The sequence below is a fragment of the Taudactylus pleione genome, unplaced genomic scaffold (genome assembly GCF_031769625.1).
Source record: "Taudactylus pleione unplaced genomic scaffold, aTauple2 ptg000117l, whole genome shotgun sequence".
Lineage (NCBI taxonomy): Eukaryota > Metazoa > Chordata > Amphibia > Anura > Myobatrachidae > Taudactylus > Taudactylus pleione.
The window spans coordinates 12,136,792-12,158,769 of NW_028284519.1; the positions used below are offsets into that span (position 1 = coordinate 12,136,792).

The window sequence follows — 21,978 nt, forward strand, 5'->3', positions numbered from 1 at the left end:
CATAGTGCAAACAGTGTTTCTTGGCAAAACATCAGGAAACAGCTGAGCTACATGAACATCTCCCACAACACTGTCCTTCATGTAGTGTCAAAGTGCTACAAGCTGCATTCCCGCATAGCTGAATATCTTCCACCATTAAAAAATGGGCTCTTATCTTAGGACCAATAAGAGGCTGCAACCTTATGTTTTGTGACTTCGATTGGTCTGGTCTGCAACACCGCCACCCTCCCCCCTCAGCAGAATCACATAGCCGATTCCCAGAAAAATTAGCTGCATTGAGCAGGCTCCAGGTGGGTATATTTTTTCACTCTACACCTGGTTATACAGGAACTCTAAACAGACAAAGGACCAGGGTGTGTCTGCACAACACTAAAGCAAAATCATCCTCAGAAGGACACTCCGTTATGCTTTCTACAGTGACAAGTTCATCCTTCTGATCTCTACCTTCTGCTGTTTCTCTCCGTTCTGACCATATCAGACAACTAGTGGCTACACAATAATACCAGCCGCCAATAACTGCTTTATTATTTATTACTAGTTAGCAGCCCATCAAAATGACGGGACATTGTCGGGCCATTGTCATGCCATCAAAAAGTCCTGTTTCAGCACTGAAAGGGGTCACTTTTCAGTTATTTCTGTTTGGTATCTCGGGGGGCTTCGAGTAGAAATGTCAGCGCCGACAGCTGTGCAGCCCGAACGGAGCAACAATTTAATTTCTCAATCGGTTGCCATCTAGTGGCCGCCGACGCACAACACGCTTGAATTCCCTCCATAGAGATGAGGAGCAGCGTTAGCCTTTTATATAGAGATTGTAGGTTGATAATGCTGCTGCCCTACAATGGCTACTTTACTTAAATAACATCAGAAAGCCACATATGAGCAACTTCCTTTAATCCCAATTTTGGAGATTACATTAATTTCATATTGTGCTCATCCAATAACTAAAAGGTCAAATATGTATCACATTGCTGCATGTAATAAATATTTGAATTAGTTTAGGCAAGTGTGGCTTTCCAAACTGTGAAATTTTATTTAACTAACCAACCTGTAAATTAATGAATTAACAGTGTTCTTCCAGCCACACAACCTCTGCAAAACACAATCTCTTTCCTATGGAGACAGCAGACTTGGGCCCAAACATAATAGGCGTTGATATGTTGAACCCGACAACTCCATCGATATAGCCCACAGGTTCTCAAACCCGGTCCTCAGGACCCCAAACAGTGCATGTTTTCCAGGCCTCCTCACAGAATCACAAGTGAAATAAATTGATCACCTGTGGATCTTTTAAAATGTTTGAATAAGTAATGAATCAACCTGTGCGGGGTTCTGAGGACCGAGTTTGAGAACCACTGATATAGCCAATAGATTTGGCTGGTGTTATTAGTGGTTAGTATTACTGCCTCACAGCACTGAGGTCTTTGGTTCGATCCCCACCAAGGCCCTAACTGTGTTGAGTTTGTATCTTGTTCCCGTGATTGTATGGATTTCCTCCCAACAACATCCCAAAACATACTGGTAGGATAAATGGATTCTAACACAAAATGAACTCTAATACATGTGTGTGTATAGATGTGGTGAGGAATATAGAGTGTAAGCTCCACTGGGACAGGGACTGATGTGAACGGACAAATATTCTCTGTAAAGCGCTGCGGAATATGTGTGCGCTATACAAATAACTCTAGCAGCTGGCATTGCAGCTTGTTGGAGTTTGGGCTATGACCTGTTCTGTCCCAAAATTGAGAATTAAAAGGGGATACTTGCATCCAGCAAGACAGCTAGAAGTTTTGATACATTATTGCTTTTGGTATTTCATAGGTATACACTTTGTATTCCACCTTACAGATATAACAATTCTCATACATGATAACCAAAAGTCCCTAATAATAATAATAATCATCATACAATGTAATACCAATATTCTGTATGCAGTTAAGCACTATACAGTCACACATGTACTGGGGGGTGGTACAAAATGGACTAGTCCTAGGTAACAAAATGGGCTTTTCATGCACTGATCACTCCCTTCACCCAAAAATGACACATGACTCTATACATACAGCATCTACATTGTAAGATCTCACCTGATAGAGGTCATCCTGACATCATGCACTCTCCTCTCAGGAACAGGCTCTGGCAGAAGTGTCCATAGAAATCTACAAATATGTATATATCTAGGATGAGAGGCTATAAAACAAATACACACTATATAACTGTACAGGTCCCAGGTGAATGGGCCCTTGCAGCACTCTCCCCCCAGCACTCACCTCTGGGATATAATGCGCCTTTGCATTAATAAATATCCTGTTACTATAAATAAACAACTACCTCATATTTACAACACTACAGTTCTCCCAGGATCAACCGAACCCAGTGGTCAAACGGGCACCGCCTCAGTCCCGCCCACACGTTTGCGCAACTGCAGCGTTCCGGAGAAAACACCGCCCACTGTGACCGAGGATTGTTTTTCATTGACTAGCGGAGACGTCTGTCCTGCAACTCTCCGCCCTGAAGGGAATTTCCAGGCTGGTTGGAAGTTTGGTAGCGTCGCATCGGTGGGCGGGGTGAGGTGGGAATAGAGCGAGTATGTTGGTGCACCCTGATTAGTCATTATGGGCATATGTTGCGTGCTGATTGGTGGATGGAGCTGCCAGTCATGCTGTCAGTTAGTGTCTGTCACTGTCTCTAGTAAGTGGACGACGTACAGTAGTACGAGTGTATACAGTCACAGTGATGTAGCAGCCGCGGCCGCTGTAGTATCATCATCATCATACACTACAGTACACGTATTACATACAGTATGTGTGCATGACTGTGTTATTAGTATTATTATACGTTGCTGTGTGTGGCAGGTTTAGGCAGAGGTGTTAGTGTGTTATCATGTTCTGCGTCTATCTGTTATGCTGGTGCTAGGTATGAGAAACGTGTTGCTGTACTTATTATGGCTGTATGATGGGAAACCATGTTACAAGAATGACGTCCAGGCCTCTCCTTTAATTCCACAGTCACTTAAGTCTGTTTTATCATTTGATTTCTTATTTTTTTTAATTAGACTGTATATTGACATCTGTTTTTATTTCTGTCATGTATAATTCATAACACACACATTGGTCATTTGCAGTGTTGCTAGCTATTATAGTGGCTGCCATATACCCTCATCTTCCCCTCTGTATCCAGCCCCATCCCCCACTGTTCTCTCCAGCCTAAGCACCCCGACCCGTGTCTCTCCAGCCTAAGCACCCCGTCCCGTGTCTCTCCAGCTTCATGCAACCTGTGTCACTTTCATTTCTGTCCCTTCTCTGCCTTTCTCATCTTACCCACAACCCTCATCTCCTCTCTGATCCAGTGGTGTCACAAATGGGGTGTGGACCTCATCCGGGTGTCTACCGCCGAGGGGTGACACGAAAGTACCGACTCCTCAGTGACAGGAGACCAGTGCTGCACTGTAGTATTACATGCTGCACTCGGCTATTAACACAGGGAGCCGGCACTGCAAACAAACTGGTCCCCGGGGGCAATCCGCATCTCCGGGACCAGAGTAAAACAAACGAGGATTTAGTCCGTGAGGCCATGCCCCTACCCGCGATGCACTTCAAGCCCACCTACCCCTACCCGCACTGGGTATCACATGAGTTAGGGATACCACTGCTCTGATCTCGCCTTTCTATCCCCATTGCAGTTGGGAGGGCAGTGTGGGGGTCATGCAGGGGTTTGTGCCACCTCCAAGCGCTGACCGGTATTTTCCCCCACCTTCCTATCTCTACCACCCCCTGCCTGTCTCTTGCATCCCTGTTCCCTACTCTCCCTCTGTCATCTCTGTCCTGACCCCCCTGCACTTTCTTAACTGTCCCACTTTCATCTCTGTCCCTTCTCTAGCTATCTTTTTTTTTTTTATCTCTTCCCCCTCCCCATATAGATTCTGTGTCTCACACAAAATAGCTGTATTTGAGGGCATCCGCCACAACCATCATGAGTACTATCTGCACTTGCACCAGTCCCAAGCTAGATGCTAGAGATCAGTCATAAACAGACTTCCCATCCCTGTACACAGGAATAGGAATCACACAGAGCTTTTGATAAACACCCATAACACTCCCATGCCACTCCCATAACTCAGGGTGGTTCTGTGCACTTGCATAGCTGCCGTCCTCTTGCCAACTTGAAGCGCCCAAAATACGGAAATTCAGATCCGGCAAAGTTACACACAACTCAGAATAGGATGGACATACGCCATAATGAATAAATGCACATCTGCGCCTGTGCTGTATACAAAAACTCAGCGTTTGTGTATGGGAACAAAGGGCCTGATTCAGAGCCGTTCGTAAGCGGCCGCTCGTTCGCTCCGAGCGATGTTCGCACATCTACGCATGTGTATGTGTCGTAATGCGCATGCGCCAACCAGTCAGTGCTGTCGGAAATCGAGCGCTCACAAAATAGCGAGTGCCTGCTAATTTGAGTGACAGAATGAGGCGTTTGTGGGTGGTAACAGGGGAAGGTGCTTGAAAACGGGGAATGGAGATCCGAACGCAGGCGTGCCAAGGGTGTGCATAATTAACAAAGCAGCAGCATCGGCCACGTCACTTGGTTGTCTCTTAGCCTGAACTGTTCGCATGATTGCGGCAGGAAAATCCAACCACAAGCACTGCGAGCAGTTCAGATGCCTTTCGATGTACTCGATTAATCTAATAAATAGCGGAGATGACGTAGGATGCGAGTGGCCAGGAGGCGTCTTTACAAAATAGCGAGCGCATGTTTTGTTCGCTCGCTCAGACATAGAGGCGTCAACAGACTGCAAAGAGCGAGCGCTCAATTTAAATAGCCGGCCCCTTTTTCTGAATGAGCGAGCGCAAATAGCGTCCGGCTGTGAATCAGGCCCAGAGAGCCGTCTGACTTAGTATCAGTCCCTATACATGGTAAATATATTGTTTGCTATGTAACTGAATAAGTAAACAAATTGCTCTTTTAATTCTAAAATATTGAGGCCTAAATTTAAGTCTGAAATTTACATATTGGTCCCAGCTGGTATATTTCAGATCCCTCAGCATGCCACTTAAAGCAGGTGGGGTACGCAATCCCGTCACTGATAATGCCAGCGGTCAGATTCTCAGCAGTGGAATCCCAGTGGTGGAAATCCCGCCACATGCAGGTACTGTAAGTATTCTAACCCTACCCTCCCGCAGCCTAACCTTCCCCTTCGGCTGCCTAACCCTAACCGCCTCCCTCCCCCACACACACACATACAGCCTAACCCTCCCCCTAGTGCATATCCCTCACCCTAAATGTAACCATATGCTTCCCAATAACCCTAATACTCACCAGGGCCGGATTAAGGCTTGTAGGGGCCCCAGGGCAACTAAGTTGTGGGCCCCCTCCAAGCCACACGGCGCCGGGCCTGTTCCTATTCTTCAGAATTGTAGCTGGCTCCCCCCTCTCTATACCCCAACCAAACTTAGTTTTGATTAAGTGCCGAGGGAGCCGGATGCTTTTCCAGGGCTGTCCTCAGCCATGTGTTTCTTCATTTATTTTTACTTCTTTTATTTCTTCAACAGGCAGACTGCTGGCTGCGCCAGTCTGCTTACAACATGGGAGCCGCTGGCGGTACCTGCCACAGCTGCCTGCGGCTCGTGTCCGGGGCCACAGGGTCATCAAACTTTGGGTAGACCTGCCACAGCTGCCTGCGGCTTGTGTCAGGGATCCCGGGGCCACTGGGTCATCAGACTCTGGGTAGAACCGCCACAGCTGCCTGCGGCTTGTGTCCGGGTTCCCGGGGCCACAGGGTCATCAGACTCTGGGTAGAACCGCCACAGCTGCCTGCTGCTTGTGTCCGGGCCTGCACTTGCCCACAGCGCACCTGCCGATTACGCAGTTGTGAGTATTCCCACCCCCGCTTGAGTAGTAAGGGAGGGTGGGTTCTATAAGTCACAGATTCTAGAAAAGGGGAACCTAAGTTAAGCTCCCCATACAGGGAATGCTGCAGAATAGCCGCACAGGGTCTCCCGGCTACTGAGCCATGTGGAGCTTGGCTCTCTGATTCCTGCCGAGAAGCACTGTCTGCCGAGCTCACTGAGACGCGCTCTGCTGCTCTCCTGCCCAGACTCCTCTCCTAGGAGCTGATTCAGACCCGCTCGCTAGGAAGCGATCGCTTGTAGCTGGACGATTTTGCGTATGCATCGCAATGCATGTGCGTGGAATACTGCGAAAGATTGGGAAGCACTCGCTCGCCCAGCATAGATAGCCCAGTTGAATGAATGACAGGAGAGGCCGTTTGTAGGTGGTAACAGGGGCAGGCCACTAGAAACGGGAGTGAAGGTACGAACGCAGGCGTGCCTGAGTGTTACAACGCCGTTTCAGAGGTGTACATAATTAACAGGCAACGTCATACTAAACGTCACAAGGTTGGATTTCACACAGAAGTGACCGCAGTGCTTGCGGCAGGGTATAGTCTACCGCAAGCGCTGTGAGCACATCCAATGGAGCTCAATGTACCGATGTTTTAATGCACTTTCGGGAGATGATGTGCGCAAGTGGGCATCTTAAGACTGGCTGGTGGGCGTCTGCATACATAAAGTGATCATACACCAAAACATAGTGGGCGTGCTAATGCCTTGGCGTACGATCGCCTGCATTGCTGGGCATGCACTGGATTTGCATACTCTGGGAGCGAGTGAATGCATCTAGAGAGCAGGTCTGAAAGAGCTCCCTAGTGCAGGCAGCTGATTGTCAGTTTAAACACTGTCTGCCATAATGGAGCTCAGCTCCAGAGGCAGAAGGTAGCGAGACCAGCTCCCACCAGGCACGGCATCCGTTAAGCGATGACTCATTTTCCCTCCCTAGCTCTCTGTCACTGTATATGGCCTCACTCCCTCCGCCCTGCCATTACGGAGCTCAGCTCTAAAGGCAGAATTTAGTGGCTGGCATTGACATGTATAGGAGACCGGCTGGATACCGTACTAATGCTGGGTCAAGGCCGGCGCTAGGCAAGGCCGTTCTGTGTTGCCACCCCTTCCCTCCTCCGCTCCCTCCCCCCTGTGCTTAAATATGTACTATACCGCTGGGTGGGAGGTGGACGTTTCCTGCGCCCTCCGGAAACAGTAGCGCTCCGGGCGACGGACCGGCTTGCACATGCCTGGAGCCGCTACTGTGCTGGGCTCTCCTCTGTCCCGCCGCCGGGCGAGCAATGGTCATCACACAGCAAGCAACTGCCTAGCAACATGTAGACTCCGGTTCCCGTATGTCTCCAGTCAAGTAAATTTCATTTTTATGCAGTGCCAGGGTCCATGCTAAAGCTGCATTAGGGCACTGATAGTGTTAATATTGCTACCGCGCGGTTCTGTGAACGCTGTGAGGCGGAGCATAGCGGGGGCTCCATCAGCGAGGTTGCCTTACTCAGGAGCGGTGCTGGGAGCTATCCTTTTACACAGGGGGCTCCTTATAGATTATTAACCCCTTTTTAACTGGGGCTATTCAAATAGCAGCAGGAATGTTGAAGGTCGGGGCTTAGTGGTCCCTACACTGGGTTGCCTCGCCCTGAGCTGCGCTGGGAGCTTCATTACTTTTCCGGTGGGTTCCTTATGTAAAAAAAAAAAAATCCTACATGCCTGTGCTGCAGGCAAGAAGCATAGTGTAGCATTCTCTGCAGTACAGCTGTCACTGATTAACTGCGCACAGCCTAATTGCCTATAGCACAGTTAGCGCACATCTAGTTTGTGTAGGTGGGGGACTGTGGGTGCTGATTCAGAGCCGGACGCTCTGAAGGAGTGGAAGGGATGTAGTGCACCTATGGCTGAAGCCCAAACATCCTGCACACGTAGGGTGAGCTCCTGAACTTTTTGCGTGAGCACTTGGATCTGCTCCGCAAGGACTTGGGCAGGATTCTGAGCCTGCTCCATATCCATGGACACAGGAAATACGAAAACACAAAAAATATATATATTTTTTTTTGTTGCCCGGTTATAATGTTACGGAAGTGTTCACAGATCAGGATGGGTTAGCAGGAGTGGAAGGGATGTAGTGGTCTACAGGCTGATGTTATCTATCACCTTTTGGAAACATTTGGATATCTATTCTAGTCAGCAATATTTTCATATTGTATCGTGGACTGCTATGTACTCAACAGTTTAGCTAATTTCTGACTTCTATTTTAAAACCACGTTACAGGATTATATTGTTTTGATACACTGCGGATTGCTATATGCTAATATTGTGGTTAATCAGCGACCTTATCCTAACAATCCTATAGGAACCCATTGCTCTGATATATTATTTTTAATGTTTTTTATCTATGTTTATACAGATTTTTAGAAATTGAAACAGTTTGTATAATTATATCTTGCTATATCTTTAATTTTATCCTTACTGGCTAAGAACATCATTCTGCCATTATAGGAATATTATGTATTAAATTAATTATTTTCTGAATTCTACACGGCGCTTCACTATTTTCCTTTTTTCTGTTTGCTGACTAATTATGGGATGCAGAGCCCAATGTGACAGCTGCCAAATTGAATTCAGGGTAATAATTGGTTAAACACCAGCACACCTTCCTCCTATACATATTCATATATCTGTAATTGTACATCCCCTATAGAGCACTCTCAGGTTATGGAGCTATGAAGTCGGGTCCTTCCCTAATCCAGTTTATTTAGCCTGAGAGTTATTTTGGCCTCTTTTGGGACTCTGGGTGTCATTCAGACCCGGTCGAAAGCTCTGAGCACTCGCAACCGGGTCGATGTCCCCCCACTGGGCATGCGCACGTCGGAGCCAGCTCCAACGTGGGCATGCACGAGACCTGGCTAGCGACGGGCGCTCCGTCGCTAGGTATCTCGTACCAAAGGGGGCGAGCTGTCGATGGTGAGTGACAGCTCGCCCCGTTTGGGAGGCGGGCAGGGGGCATGGCCGGCCAAACGGAGGCGTTCCCATAGGAACGCTTGCCGTTTTTTGGGCGGCCCCACTGACACTCTGTTGACCTACGCTTCAGGGAACGTCAGGCTGAAAAAAACAGAACTGACCGGCAAAGGTCATTTACCCCCTCCATTTCTACCCGACCCATTCCTTCTTCTACTGAAGAGGAGCCTATGCAGGTGAATCATACACACCTCTCCAAAGAAGAGCGTCAGAGAAGAATGCAAAAGAACCTCTGTCTGTACTGCGGAGAGTCCGGTCACCTGCTGATCTCCTGCCCCCATAAACCGGGAAATGCCAAATCCTAACTGACCCTGGAGACATCAAGTTAGGAGTTATGAACCCGTCTCCAAAAATTAAAGATTTCACAATTACCCTAGCCTTGGATCTTAAACCCAAACCTGTCTTTGCTACTGCTCTACTTGACTCGGGAGCAGCCAGAAATTTCATAACATCTAGTTTCATAGATAAATTTCAGATTCCTTGTTTGTCTCTCAACCATGCCATCTCTCTGACCTCTATAGACGGACGGCCACTAACTAACGGGATAGTCACCAAAGAGACTCAACCAGTATTGGTCCGAATTGGGGCACTTCATTCTGAGTCCTTAAAATTCCTGGTGATATCAGAGGCCTCTCAAGAAATTGTTCTTGGTCTACCCTGGTTACGTCAACATAATCCCAGGATTGATTGGAGTTCTATGCAGATTCTGTCATGGGGTATGGACTGTCAGAAATCCTGTCTTCCAAAAATTCGACCTGTGAGAAAGACAGTTCCATTAGTTTTTTCTGCCATTCCCAAGGAATATCAGATGTTCGCCGACGTGTTCTCTGAGCAACAAGCAAATATCTTACCCCCTCATAGGGAATGGGACTGTCCAATTGAATTGATACCTGATAAGATACCACCTCGTGGTCGTACCTATCCGCTGTCCTTGCCTGAGACTCAAGCCATGACCGAGTACATCTGGGACAACCTGGCAAAGGGGTTCATTCGCCCCTCTACTTCACCTGCCGGAGCTGGGTTTTTCTTCGTTGGCAAGAAGGACGGTGGTCTAAGACCATGTATCAATTATCGAGGCCTTAATGACATTACTGTAAAGAATCGATACCCTCTTCCCCTGATTACTGAGTTGTTTGATAGGGTCAAGGGCTCTGTCATTTTTTCTAAATTAGATCTGAGAGGGGCTTACAACCTCATTCGTATCCGAGCTGGCGATGAATGGAAGACCGCTTTTAATACCAGAGATGGGCATTTCGAGTATTTAGTAATGCCTTTTGGATTGTGTAACGCCCCTGCTGTCTTTCAAAGTTTCGTTAATGAGATTTTCTGGGTCTGTTATATGTTTCGGTTGTTGTCTATCTGGATGACATACTGATTTTTTTCACCCTCTGTGGCTAAACATCAAGAACATGTTAAAGAAGTTCTGACCCGTTTGAGAGAAAACCACCTTTACTGCAAACTGGAGAAGTGCATCTTTGGAGTGCCCAGTGTACCTTTTCTCGGCTATGTAATATCTGGCTCCAGTTTAGAAATGGATCCCAAGAAGGTACAAGCAATTCTGTATTGGACCCGACCTCAGACACTGAAAGCCATCCCGAGATTGTTGGGCTTCGCCAATTATTATAGACGCTTCATTAAGGGATTTTCTACACTGCTGGCTCCCATTACAGCCTTGACCCGCAAAGGTGCTAATCCTGCCCAATGGTCACCTGAGGCAGAGTCTGCCTTTCATCTTCTAAAACAGACCTTTATCTCAGCACCAGTTCTTCGACAACCAGATCTGGACAGGCCGTTTTTGTTGGAAGTGGACGCATCATCTGAAGCTGTGGGAGCAGTCTTGTCTCAACGTTATGAGGACAACCGAGTCCATCCGTGTGGGTTCTTTTCTAAAAAATTCTCACCTGCCGAAAGGAACTACGCCATAGGTGAGCAAGAACTACTAGCTGTAAGGTTGGCGTTGAAGGAATGAAGATATTTGCTAGAAGGCGCCAAGTTTCCATTTACTGTATTTACGGACCATAGAAATCTCCTATTTCTCAAAAACCTCCAATGTGTGAGTCCTCGTTTGGCCCGCTGGGCAATATTCTTTGCCAGGTTTCAGTTCACCCTGACCTTCCGGTCTGGAGCACTTAATCAGAAGGCTGATGCCCTATCGAGATCTCTCCTCTGTGATGATCAATCTGAAAATCAAAGCAATACCCCTGTCTTAGAATCAAGAGTTTTCGCCGCATTACAAGTTCAGCCTCCTACGGGAAAATCATTTGTGGCCCCGGAATTAAGGAAGCAGCTTCTCACTTGGGCACATTCCTCTCGCTTCGCAGGGCACTCAGGCACTCGGAAGACCTTGGAGTTCCTGAAAAGACAATATTGGTGGCCTTCTATGAAGGCAGATATAATGGAGTTCATCTCTTCCTGCTCCTCCTGTGCCCAGCATAAATCATCACGACAAGCTCCAGCTGGGGAATTGCTACCATTACCTACTCCATCACGTCCATGGACGCATCTCTCCATGGATTTCGTCACAGACCTGCCAGTCTCTCAAGGTTTCAACACTATCTGGGTTGTAATAGACCGATTTTCTAAGATGGTCCACTATATACCGTTGCAGAAGTTACCTTCTGCCCCTGACCTGGCACAGTTGTTTGTCCAACACATATTTCGTCTACATGGCCTTCCCGCTGAAATTGTCTCTGACCGTGGTGTGCAGTTTACTGCAAAATTCTGGAGGGCTTTGTGTTCTGTTCTTCAAGTGAAGTTAAACTTTTCCACGGCCTACCATCCGCAAAGCAACGGCTCCACCGAGAGAGTTAATCAAGACCTAGAGACTTTCTTAAGAATTTTTATGTCATCTTCCCAGGACAATTGGGCTGCCTTGCTGCCGAGGCCTGAGTTTGCACATAATGCTTCCTACCACTCGTCAACTAACCAAACGCCATTTCAGGTTGTATATGGCCTTCATCCTCGTGTTCTTGAATTTCGAAGCCTGCCTGTTTTCGATGTTCCGGCCGTGTTTTGCTGCCATCTGGACTCAAGTACGGTCTGATTTGTTGAAGGCATCCTCTCGCTATTAGACCCAGGCCGATAGAAAGCGTAGAATAGTTCCACGCATGCAAGTAGGAAACCTGGTCTGGCTGTCTACTCGGAACCTTCGTCTATGAAATTTGCACCCCGCTTCATCGGTCCCTTCACCCTTCACCATAACAGAAGTCATTAATCCAGTGGCCTACTGTTTACAGTTACCCCCATACCTAAAAATTCCCAATTCCTTCCATGTTTCCTTATTAAAGCCCCTAGTCCTGAATAAGTTCCATAATGCTCTATCTGCTTCTCCTCGAGTCCAGACGGAGAGAGGAGTTGAGTTTGAAGTCGCCCAGATCTTGGACTCTAGTCTGCGCAGAGGTCATCTTCAGTATTTGTTGGACTGGAAAGGTTACGGTCCAGAGGAACGTTGCTGGACCGATGCTCGTGATGTCCACGCTCCCACGCTCATCAGGAGATTCCATTCTGCCCATCCGGAGAAGCCTGGTGAGTGTCCTGAGGCCACCCCAAAAGGGGGGGATACTGTCACGGCCAGGGTATTTCAGCATGGCGCTAGGCGGTTGTTACCTGTGAGGTCGTTGTGGCGCGGGATGTCTGGTGGCGGAGCTGGTGTCTGGCGGGGTGCTTTGGCTGCGTGCGTTGTTGTGCGGTCCTGTTGTCACTCTGCGCTGGTGAGGCCTGGTGGCGTCTCCGTTCCATTTGGCATGGGCGCCGCCATCTTGCCTTCTGGCCATGTGATGCGGCTGGCCAATCCTGGTGAGTCACATGTTCCCTCCAGCCAATAACAGCACGGCATGGGGTATTTAGGAAGGGTCAGTGCCTTCCTTCTTTGCCAGTGCAACGTGTATCTCAGCCTAGCTGAGAGGGAGTTCTCTGTGCTTATCCTGTTCCTGTGAATTCGCTGTCTGCCAGTCTGCCTGTCAGCTCCTAGCTCCCACTGGACTACCCCGCTTCCTCCATCACCCTTGCCCATACCTGAGTGCCTGAGCCTGCTGACATCCTGCGCTTCAGCTCACTACCTGCATACCTGGCTTGTTTGTTTTCAGTTCACCCCCTGCATACCTGGTTTGATTATTTTCAGTTTCACTACCTGCACACCTGGACAGCTCTAATTGTTTCTACTTGGACATTAACCCTTTTACTCCCACCACAGAACTCTTGTGCACATTTATATATTCCTGGACTTTTATTTACTGCCACATTATATGTCTGCTCAAGCACTTATTAAAAATCCTAGTTTTATTTTCAAATCTGCTTCTGTGATCGCTCCTGCTACCCCCCCCCGGGTCCACAAACAACCCAGAACATAACAGCACCTATGTGGCAGGACAGTTCTACTCTCTTCTTAATGAAGTGAGCACAAGGTGTTGATTCTAGGTGGCGGCTTTTGATTTACTGTCTGTTCCTTTTTCATCTAATTCGATATAATTGGAGGAGTTGGTTTTATTCTGGCTCACCTCTCCTGGGTTGCTCTGTTTTGTATCTATTACTCTACGGGTCGTTCAGTTCCTTACTTGTTGCCTTACTGAATGTGCCCTGTATTATTCCAGGCTTAGTTTCCCTCTGCTTGGGTGTTCCAAACATGAAGGAAACTTAAGGATCTTGGGGTTTCCTGTACTATCTGGCCTGAACGCAGTTCTCTTCTGGGGCATATTATTGCTACCTGACCTTGTTATCGTTTGGCTTTGATGTTTTCATTAATCCACTTCTTGGTTCCCTCTGGGGACAAATGTGTAATCCTAGATGTCAGGTGTCGCCATCATCAGTCCGTCTATGGGACATGTGATCCTAGTTCGTGAGTTCTAGTTACCACTTATTCTATGTCCTTTCCCAGTTGTCCAGTGGCTCTGGCTCTCGGGCCTCTCCAGTGCTTTTCTATGTCAGTCTTCCTAGTGACTCGGGTTTGAACTTGCTGAGTGTGGTGCTTATTTTCAGGTTGTCTTTCCAAGCAACCCGTGAACATTCCATGATGGGTGGACCATCTTCTCCAGGTTTGGTTCATATTCCTTGCACTCCTGCTCTTTAGTTACCGGTGTGGCTGTTGCAGCCGTGGTTGTGAGGAGCTAGGGTAGCCTGATATAGTTTTTTTGCTACTTATCTTGGGTCAGGAATCACTGTCGTTGGCAATTTTCCATCTCATTGTAGGTCTCCTGTCATTGTTTTGTCACAACGTGGTTCGGTTGTTCTGGCTTTGTGGTTTGCTTCCTGATGTACAGGACTTTTGCAGGAAGTTCTTGAGTCCAATTACATTTGGATCCTCCTCCTATGGAAGGACATTACAACCTGGTGGTATTTTCCGATTCAACCTAATTCATTCCTTCGGATGGGCCTGGGATTTTAGCTTAGGTGGATCGCTAGATGGGTCTGGCTTACAGTACTGCGGTTGGCTCTTGCCTTTGTTTGGTAAGGTCAGAGGTTGCAGCCCGGTCCTTCACGTTCCATACTTGTTCCTAGCAATCGGACTTTGCTTAGCCCGAAGCCGACCTCCTTGTATCAGGATGGCCTTTCTCTATGGTTTATCCTTGTGGTTCTTCTTGGTCGGTTGCAGCTACATCTTCTGGATGTGATTATGTTTTTATCTTGCGTCTTGTTCTTATATTCCTTACAGAATAAGACGGAGTCTTGTTGGTGCTCTCTGAGACTCTGTGTTTTCAGTGGGGTTCTCAGGGACAGAAAGGCAACGTGCTTCTGCTTGTTGGCTTGCCATGTCGCTGTTCAGTGCACAGTTGTTGCTTTTGTTCTGATCTAACATTTGTCTTAGCAACCCCTATTTTCTGTTGGTCGCAAAGTTCTGCAAGTTTCTCAGTGCCTTCCCACCTGGGATGTCAGCTTTGTGTATACTCCAGTGTCCCCTAGTGGATGAAGGCATAAATAGGATTTTGGTACTTACCAATAAATCCCTTTCTCCGAATCCATAGGGGACACTGGACGCCCTCCCGGCGCTGTTCCTTGTTACAGTGCTCCTCTGGTGAGTTTTTTCAGCTGCATCTAGTTTGTCTGCAGCATGTCTTTTTCAGGTTGATGTGTTCACCGTTTTGGTCTTTGACGTTTTTTTAGTTGTTTCCTCCTTGTCTCTCTTCTGTTGCTCTTCTATCCGTCTCTGCTTGGACTTGGTTAATCTTAACAGAGTTTGGATGGGGTATAGAGGGGGGGAAGCCAGCTACTATTATGAAGAAATTTTAAGTGCCCGGTTCCACTCATCACCCGTCTATACCCCATTGTATATACTCCATTGTCTATGGATTCGGAGAAAGGGATTTATCAGTAAGTACCAAAATCCTATTTTTACACTTTATTTTACATAAATCATACAGTTAAATATGTTGTGATGTTATTTAACTCTCAAACTGCTTTCGTTAAATTGTGGATCTATTTTGAGTTGATGTCAGGGCATACTTACCTACTCTACCCGGGAACATGTGGGAGACTCACGTTTTTCGGGTAGTCCCCAGGCTCATGGAAGAGTGGGTACTTTCTAGTGAAGTGGGCAGGATGGGGAGAATAATATCTTGAATTGCGGTGTGTGAAGAGGGATGCGTTTCTATGCTAATTGTGTCATTTTGGCCCTGCTGCCTATTTATATATGCGTGATTCACATCCCCATCACCGGCCACCTGTATCTTGTCTCCAGACTTGTCCCGGAAAGAAGATTTTTAAAGTAGGCAAGTATGATCCAAGAAAGCTGAGAGCTTAGCCAGGCCCCGATGCTTGGGGGGCCATGCCCTGTAGAATTAAGATATACGACCTATAGAAATGATATCCGCTGCCGGGAAGAGGGGGGAATGACTACGCCATTTTTGGAGGTGTTGTTGCACCTCCCTGATAATCTTGGGTCTACAGAAAGGTCTGTGACAAGGAACTTTGTAACAACCTACCACCTTGTTAGCACCCCTGCTGATGTCAAACATTCTTCCCCATTTTGTGAACTTCCATTATAAATGTAATTTTTTTATTGTTACGGTATTTCTTTATACTAATAATACATTGCAAAATAGTAATGTGAGAAATATTAAGGCATTTTCTGTGCAGCCAATCTAACTCATATGTTGTTTATATTTTATAATCTTTTGTTTGCACCTTTGTATTTGACAGCTGCAGTAGAATTTTTTTACTAGTTTAGGTGTGTTTTCTTCTACTTTAAGTAATTTAACTCTTAATATAAAAACACATGAATATATGACTCAACATTGGGACTCTCATTGCTTAGACTTAAGGCCACTCATAGCACAAGCGTCTTAAAGTGGCGAATGGCTTATTATATATTTGCAAATATTTTTAACTGAAGCTGGGTACATACCTGAACGATCTGGAGATCTTGTGATGGGCTGATACAATGTAACGATTTATCGTGCCCACATACACGATCTGCCTGTACAACGACATATACCGCTACAATATTGTATGTGGCACAACAGATGGGAAGATGCTACCACACAATTCATCAAACTGATTTGGGTGTACACACTATACATTGGTTTTGCAAACCATTGTGCAACACAACATTGGCCAATATATTCCACAGTGTGTACCCCAGCGTAAGACTTCTGCAGTTTATTTACAAGTAGAATGACAGCTTTTGTGCTGGTTTTCAGCAGTTTGTTTTCAGAATCTCTTGTGTTTTCCAGATAATTCTTTTCTAGCACCTGCTTCCACGTATAAATTGATTTTAGCTGCTTCCATTTTGTGTATCCCATTATGTACCTGTATCGCCTTCTTCTATCGATCTCTTTACATCCGGTCTTCCTGAGCAAACATCCGCTCCTCAACAAATGTTTCACCTTGCAAACCTATGCGGCTTGGTGAAAATCTAGACGCACTTGAGCAAATCGTAACTAATGGCCCATACAAAGCTGCTTTTCCACTGCTGAGTGGCCATTTTGAATTATGTAAATTGTTTCCTCTGTCTGTAGATAGAAATCCACCTCAACACTAGCCCATGTTATGCTCTGAAAAGTTTACCATGTAAATCACATTTACCAGAAGTCTGTTCTCCTGAACAGCAGTGGTTTATTTACCATTATGAATGTAACTAAATTATCTGTGTACATGAATTACATCTCATCATTTTTATACAGTTTATTAATGTCTATCTGTTAGACACGGATGTTATTTCTATTCAGGCTTTGAGAAAATGTAACGTGTCTGCTTGTCCCTCAACTGTGTGTTGTTTTTTTCTGTCTTCTGGCCCTGGCCACACACTCATATCCCATCTCCATATCCCACATGTTGCTATTAGCCCACACTCATTGGGTTCTCTATTGTCAGAAGATTATCTACACTCAGGGCCTGATTCAGAGCCGGACGCTCTTTAAGAGCGCTCGCTCTGAATCAGGGCGGTTTTTTTTTGTTGTGGCCTCCTGGCCGCTCGCTAAGCTGTGGGTGACCACCCACAGCTTTGCGGGCTACCAGGCGATGGTCGCGAGCATTGGGGCTTGCGACGAGACCCTTGTGGTAGGGTCACGTCCGTCGCAAGCCCCAGAGAGCTTCCTGCTCTTAACAGGCGTGAACAGACCGCAAAGAGCGGACGGTTCATTTGAATAGCCACCCCTTTTTTCAGAACGAACGACCGCAAATAGCGTCCGGCTCTGAATCAGGCCCTAAGAGCATGATTCAGAATTGTACTTTATTGTGATATTCTGTTGCAGTTGAGCAATTATCGGTGGTCTGTAAGCGTCATAGTAGTGTTCACTCTAGCTCCGGCGGTAGGCAGGGCGCCGGAGCTAGAGAGGGCAACTTTGTGCGCGCGTGCGCCCCAAAAGGGGGCATGGCCATGAAAAGGCATGTCTACAAGATGCGTCCCCTTTTCGTCATACTTGGGGGCGTGCCTGGCACTTACGGACACGCCGGGCAGCCCCCAAGCGCTGCAGACAGTGTGAATAGATGCCAGGTGCATGCACCAGGGTCACCGCACATTTCTCCACCCGCGGGACACTGCGACCTGCGGGTGAAGACGGCACCCGCTGGCCATGAGGGCAGGGCGCTTTTTGCCCTCTAGAAGGAGGGTAGGGCGCCGCGCCCCGCTAAAACAGCCTAGCAGGAATGCTATCATAGTCATAAAGCACACTCACAGCGATTGAATTGCAATTACAGTTATGGATTAATTCACAAGTGATTAACAGGAAGAAAACGTTTGAGGGAGGTAACGGGGAGTGATGGCTAAAATGAAGGTGTGTTCCGGCCATTTTCAGGGCATGTTTCCTGCTGTGTCTGTGATCCAGTGCGCAGATAGCATGGCTCCAGGGTCTCAGTTGTGGCAGCCATTCTGAGTGACTACAGACTTACTCAGGGAGTCCATGTTTGCATTATCTGCGTCCGATGCTGCAGTATGTGTACGCAGTTGTGGACATCTGTGATGGCTTCACTGGGCTTCTCAGTACAAGTCCTACTGGCTGTTCCATTAACATATTTTCGCAAATCATCATGCTGCAGCAGTAACTCTGAATCAAGCCCTAAGAAAAGTTTAAAATTAGTATTGCATTGGTATTGATTGTTATTGAGCCAAATCCTTTCAAAAGGAAAGCAACTCTCATTGTCCTCAGACCTCTTTGATGAATGGTAGCCTATTGTACAATGACTCTCTATGGAAATATAATTGAACAGTGATGTTAATACAACAAGCATTTGCAGTAACATGCAATCCCTAGTCCCAGTGATCACATCACACACAAGCAAAACTATTTCTAAGCAATTCAGATTGATTTATATGACCAGTATTTTAATTCATCTTTAACAGTCTACCCTTTGATAATTTATATAAACTATTACATCGGTATGCAGTCGGGAAGCCGGCGGACCTAATCCCGACAGCCGGCTTCCCGACTGCTTAATCCCAGCGAGGGTTAAATGACAGGCATCTAAATCTAGACGTCTATCATTTTACCGGCGCCCGGCATCCCGATTGAAGTGATGCCGGACGCCGAGTGCGGACAGCCACGAGGGGGAGGGTTAGGTTTAGGGCTCCCGGGGGGGACTTAGGGTTAGGCACCCCCCTGGGAGGTTAGGGTTAGGCTAGGGGGAGGAAGGGTTAGGGTTAGGCACCCACGGGAGAGCACTTAGGGTTAGGCACCCCCCGGGGACTTAGGTTTAGGTGGCGGGGAAGGGGGGGTTAGGTTTAGGCACTTAGAGGGGGATTAGGGATAGGCACTGGGGGGGAAGGTTAGGGTTAGGCACCCCTAAGGGGGTAGAATAGGTTAGTGAATACTTACCTTTAGGACAATCGGGATTTTCATCCTTGTCGGGCTGCCGCTGTCAGGATTTGAACCGCCGGCCAGGGGCCCGTCGGTAAATCATACTGATTCCATACGCTTTAATGTGGGATCATAATGTAGGACCCCTGTTTCGTGTTGGTAGCCCCCATTATTACCATAGCCCTACTATCAGCAATATTACTTTCAGTTGTTACCATGGTTACTCTTTTTCCACAATTTAACATACCAGAAACATACTTGTAAAACATGTACATTATTAACAGGACACTAAATATAATAAGAAGCTTACCCAAAGTTGGCACTAGTTCTTTCACCCAATCACCAAAACCTGAGAGACATTTTACAGGATTTAACCATTAGACCCCACTTACTAACTTTCCCCCCACTGCAGAAAGAGAAACATTATGATTTCTAGGAATCACCCATTTTAGCTGTAAGATCTGATCCATTTTATAGTAAATTATTTCCTTAGGGTTATCGGTATTGTTAGTGATATAAGTCCAACACTTGACATCAAACTATGTTGCTAAGGAAACACAGTATCCTTCGGTGATATCTGTCAACTAGTTGAGAATCATCCTATGTTGTACTAATTCCTTCTTATAGGCCTGCAGCTCCTTACTCGTATACCTGAAAGTGTCATCATACATTTCAGTAATGTTATAAATTAATTTTGCCAGAGTCTGTATAATTAAAATTCAGGATTCCCAAAGCAGCGCTGGTTATGTCCAATGCTACTAGAAACTGAAACCCTGTAGACTGTGATAATACATTTGTAGCTTGTGGTTCCTCCCCCCCTGGTACCATGCTTCTTTTAAATGTGTGTTTATATTATGCGTATAGATATGATGGTGGGGTAGATCTGTGAACACTGAGCATCTTTTCATGTGATAAAGTCATGATCTCCGGGAGTATCCTTCCTATGAAACCATTTATAGGCTTTATGTCCGCCGATATAATACACATCCTTAGGAAGAATATAGGGTACAGAGTAACCTAGAATAATGCTACATAACGTTTGAGTAAATCTACCCAAGCCCAGAGTCCCCATCTGTTCAAAACAAGACTAGAAAGTATATGGTTTGCACTTTACCAACAGACAAATCTCTAGGCTTACTTACGTATCCCATTTTCTGGAAACCAGGTGTTTTCCATCAACCCTCCTGATGCAGGCCCATGTCTTCCCAATACACTACTTCCTAATACCCAGGTTCCTTGGCCTGGTAGGTGGTCATACATTTTTGGCCAAATGTTCTAAGAATCTTATTTATACTCCATGTCGATTGTTAGAGTTTATTATAAATGATTTGATTATCAGTATTCTTATTGCTTAGAGTGTGCACCTGCATTTTCTTTTTTTTCTGCATGGCACAACAAGTATCAGCATGGTAGCAACTCTTATTGTGTTTAAAATGAGGGTGTGCAGTCCAGCTCCTCCCCTTTTTTCTCTGTATGTGTTTTGATAGGATCATTGGTAAAGTGGTCTGTGGCAGGTACATTTGTCCCAGATTCCTGTCTTATGTGTTTTAAACCCCCAGGAGAAAGTCTGCAGTGTAGCAGGCTTGAGTTTCGGCTTTTTGAAAAGCCGGTTTGGGACCTGGGGGTTGTGGGTGAGAGGAGAGGGAGGGCTCCACCCACGGCCACTCCAGGTTTTGGTTCTCGCAGCCTGGTAACAGGCTTGTTAGGGTTTCCACCTGAGAGTGGCCAACATAAGCCTAGTTTGGATAAGGCTGAGGGTCTCACCTGGGAGAGCAGGCAGGGAGTTTGCTCAGAGACACTTGGAAACCTAACTATGAGTGTTGTGCTGTGCCTTTGTTGCTGGCGAGGGCATTAGGCCCTGCCAGGTTCTGGTAGTGAGGCAACTACCTGTGAAGTTAGTGCCCCGACAGGGCTAGGATTTATATTTATGTTTTCTTTATATTTCTGACATTGTACAATAAAGACTGGCGCCGACCAGCTTGTACTTGCATCCAGACTGGTGTGCTGCTTCCCTGCTGCTGTGTGTGTGTGTAAGGAAGGAGTCCTCTACCCAGGAGAGGGACCCCCTAACCTAACTGTGTCACAGTGTGTATATAATGTACAGTGGACTAGCACCCCTTCCACCTGTCCTTAGGTGATTTCAATTGGTATAGGTTCTTGCATTGTGGTCTACACATTGTAAAGGGCACTATCATAGGTAAGTATAATGTGTCAGTATTAGAGATATTAGGGACCCACATGATGAGGTTAAATTTGATGTGGTACTGTAGGTGGGCATACATTTGTGGCCAAACGTGCTAAGAACCTTTTCTAACTGTTAATTGTTAGAGTTTATTATAATTGTTTTCATTATAAATATTCTTGGTGCTTATAGTGTGCACCTGCATTTCCTTTGTTTTATGAATGGCAGAAGTCTCAGCATGGTAGCACCTCTTATTATGTTAAAAATTAGGGTGTGTAGTCCAGCCCCCCTACCTTTTTTTTCTCTGTATGTGTGTATATAATGTACACTTGAAGTTGAGACTCCTGTTTGGACTAGCACCCCTCACACCTGCCCTTAGGTTATTTTAATTAGTATAAGTTCTTGCATTGTGGTGCACACATTGGAATGGGCACTATTATAAGTAAGTCCTGGATATATTTATATAATGTGTCAGTATTAGGAACCCACCCAATGAGGTTTACCTGGATGTGGTAGGTTGGCATACATTTTTGACCAAGCATATGCTAAGAACCTTATTTATACTCCATGTTAATTGTTAGTTTATTATAAATGTTTTGATTATCCAGTATTCTTAGTGCTTAGAGTGTGCACCTGTTTTTTTTCTACATGGCACTACAAGTTTCA

General features: G+C 46.3%; 1 protein-coding gene across 4 annotated transcripts in view; it reads right to left on the minus strand.

Annotated features, from left to right (window-relative positions):
- Positions 1-2,414, minus strand: part of CYLD (CYLD lysine 63 deubiquitinase) — an 88,583-nt gene extending 86,169 nt beyond the window's left edge. For 2 of the 4 annotated variants that reach the window (XM_088471870.1, XM_088471867.1), the window contains exons 1-2: positions 2,268-2,396; positions 2,085-2,156 (exon numbers count right to left, since the gene is read on the minus strand). The gene's annotated coding sequence lies outside the window, so the exon portion shown is untranslated. The other 2 variants (XM_088471869.1, XM_088471868.1) reach the window with 2 other exon arrangements.
- Between the last annotated feature and the right edge of the window lie 19,564 nt (positions 2,415-21,978).